The sequence below is a fragment of the Galeopterus variegatus genome, unplaced genomic scaffold (genome assembly GCF_000696425.1).
Source record: "Galeopterus variegatus unplaced genomic scaffold, G_variegatus-3.0.2 Scaffold317, whole genome shotgun sequence".
In the NCBI taxonomy this organism is placed as follows: Eukaryota; Metazoa; Chordata; class Mammalia; order Dermoptera; family Cynocephalidae; genus Galeopterus; species Galeopterus variegatus.
Window position 1 is genome coordinate 286,190 of NW_007726428.1, and position 3,329 is coordinate 289,518.

Consider the following 3,329-nt stretch of genomic DNA (forward strand, 5'->3'; position numbering starts at 1 on the left):
CTAAACAGTAATGTGTAGAGAATATCTCAGGGATTTTGGTAGATCTGAGTAGACAGACTTACAGCAGCCAGGAAACATGAAGGTGCAGTAGCCAGTTCTAATGGGGCCAGGAGGACAGCAAGGACGAAGAGGCAGGAAAAGCTTCAAAAATAACTACTTATCTGGGCTGGTTACGAATCTTTAGCTTATAAGTGTGTAATTCTTCCTGATGTGAGGCTACTGTTTTTTCTGTACTTGACCCTAATCATGTTGTCTTACATACTAGTCATCTGATTACATTCTCTGATACATTAGGGTGTGCTTTGTGATTCCTTCCTTCATTGATAAACACAATGAGTTTATAACATTCAAATCTTATTCCATCATATTCTAAGAACTGACTGAATTTTTAAAAGATATTATTCCTTTTATCAGGTATGATTGAGATTTATGAAACATACACCTTAAACTTTTTGTTTTTACTTAAAGCATAAAATTGTACATTCATTCCCCAGTCATTAGATGTTGGGTTTAGTGTGTGGGTCATCTGATTGAAATTACTTAATGTGTTTTTTTTGCATTAACTCCACCCTTGAAAAATTGGGTTTATGATTTCCAACATTTGTTTTTCTATAGTGAGAAGAAACCTCAAAGACACTTGTAAAACACTATCACTGTGGAGTTCTTTCAGGTTTTACAATTTCTTTTCTTAATCTTCCCCCCTCCTTTTTTTCCCTAATCTTTTATAGTTTTCTAGCCCATAACTAATTTGACAGCAGTTTTTATTGTATTTTTATTTTTTATTTTATTTATTTATTTATTTATTTATTTTTTATTGTATTTTTAAATTTTATTTTATTTATTTTTTGGCTTTGATTTTTTAATTTTATTTATTTTTTGATCTGAACCTATGACCTAGATGTTATAAGTATGTGCTCTAACCAATTGAGTTAACTGGGCAGCCCCACTGTATATTTCTTAGTGACCTACCTTTATAGAATCTTTTCAAAACATTCAACTTCATGTTCATAATTTACTTTGTTTTGTTTTGTTTTTTAGTCAATTTCATTGTTTTCTGTAAAAGGCATAAACAAATTTTAGAACAAATAACTGACTCTAAACATAGAACTGTTCAACTGATCTGTATTGTTTAATTTTTAAAAAGCTGGTCATGGCCCAATGAATTTATTTTACCCCAGTAAATTGTTACGAAGACCTGCAGTTTGAAAAATAGTGTGTTAAAGTGTGCATACTGGCATCAATGTAGTACCTGTTGCACAATATCTGGAAATCCCTGCTTGCAACTTAGGTACCTCTTTCTCCCCCCCTTTTTTATTTATTTTAGGTTCTCCCCCTTTTTAATGAGGGCACACACGATGACATCATTCATTTTTGAGGATGTCAGGCCTGGACCCTTAGAAGTAGGTTTGATGTGGACATTGCTGGGAAACAGCTGGTGAGAGATATGCACTTGGGCACATCTCCTGGCTTCTCTAGCTGTTTTTCTGAATCTTCTAAGATGGAGCTCCCTCTTGCAGTTATAGAGAGGACTCAGTAATGTCATAGAAGCCAACCAATTCTGCAAGAAAAGCCTAATGGTGGAGTCATCACAGTTTCGTCCCCAAAACTATCGTCAATGTCACCAGAGTGACCAGGATCCCAGGGACGAATTCATGTTAGCGAGACTCTTTGAAGACTCATGAGTGAACAGAATGCCAGTTCACAATGGGGACATTCATCTCCAGTGCCCAAAGAGTTATGGATATTCTTTAAGGACCTTTACTGTTAAACCCTGGGTACCTGGGAAACCAAATAACCAGGAAGTTGTTTGGTGATCTCAAAATCACAAGAGAGAAATGGATGGTGCTATGGGTTGAATTCCCCGTCCCCCAACCCCCATCTGTATGTTGAAGTCCTAATCCCTAGGACCTCAGAATGTGACCTTATTTGGAAACAGGGCAGTTGCAGAAGTAATTAGTTAAAATGAGGTCACACTAGAGTAGGGTAGGCCCCTAGTCCAATATGACTGGTATAAAAAGGGGAAATTTGGATACAGACACACGCAGAGGGAGGACACCATATGAAGATGAAGGCAGAGATTACAGTGATGCTTTCATAAACCAAGAAATGCCAAAGATTGTGGCAAACTACTGGAAGCTAGGGGAAAGGCTGGACTGGAGTCTTCCTCACAGTCCTCAGAAGGAACCAATGCTGCTGACACCTTGATCTCAGACTTCTAGCCTCCAGAAGTATCAGACAATAAATTGTTTAAACCACCCAGTTATGGCATTTTGTTATGGTAGTCTTAGAAAACTAATACAGATGGTTTTGAAGACTACTAGTGACCAAATTACTTGCAGTCTCTGGATCTAAGTCTTTGTCCCTTGGACAGTACTGGAAAAACACTCCCCAGATTTTGGTGTTTGGATTTAGAGCAGTTTTAGGTTCACAGCAAAAATAAGAGGAAAGTACAGAGATTTCCCATACACCCCTTGACCCCACACATGCATAACTGCCCACTCTATCGACACCCCCCACCAAAGTGGTACTTTTGTTACAACTGATGAATCTACATTGACACATCACTATCACCTAAAAACCACAGTTTACATTAGGGTTCACTCTTGGTGTTGTACATTCTAGGGGTTGGCAAATGTATAATGATATGTATCCACTATTGTAGTATCTAAATGTCCTGTGGGGTTTTTTTAAGTAGCTGACCAGTATGGGGATCCGAACCCTTGACCTTGGTGTTATCAGCACCGTGCTCTCCCAAGTGGGTGTAGTATCATACAGAGTAGATTTACTGCTCTAAAAGTCATCTGTGCTCCACCTGTTAATCAGTTCCTCTCACCTACCGCCAACAACCACTGATCTTTTTACTGTTTCCAAAGTTTTGCCTTTTCCAGAATGTAATATAGTTGGAATCATGCAGTAGGTAGCCTTTTCAAATTTTCTTCTTTCACTTGGTCATATGCATTTAAGTGTCCTTCATGTCTTTTTTTGGCTTGATAGCTCATTTCTTTTTGGTGCCAAATAATATTTCATTGTATGGATGTACCACAGTTTGTTTATCCATTAACCTACCGAAGGACATCTTAGTTGCTTTCAAGTTTCAGCAATTATGAATAAGGCTGCTATAAACATCCATGTGCAGGTTTTTATGTGAACATAAGTTTTCAACTCCTTTGGATAGATACCAAGGAGTGCGATTGTTGGATCATATGGTAAGAGTATATTTAGTTTTGTAAGAAGAGTATGTTTAGTTTTGTAAGAAACTGCCAAACTGTCTTCCAAAGGCAGCTGTACCATTTTGCACTCCCACCAGCAATAAATGAGAGTTCCTGTCA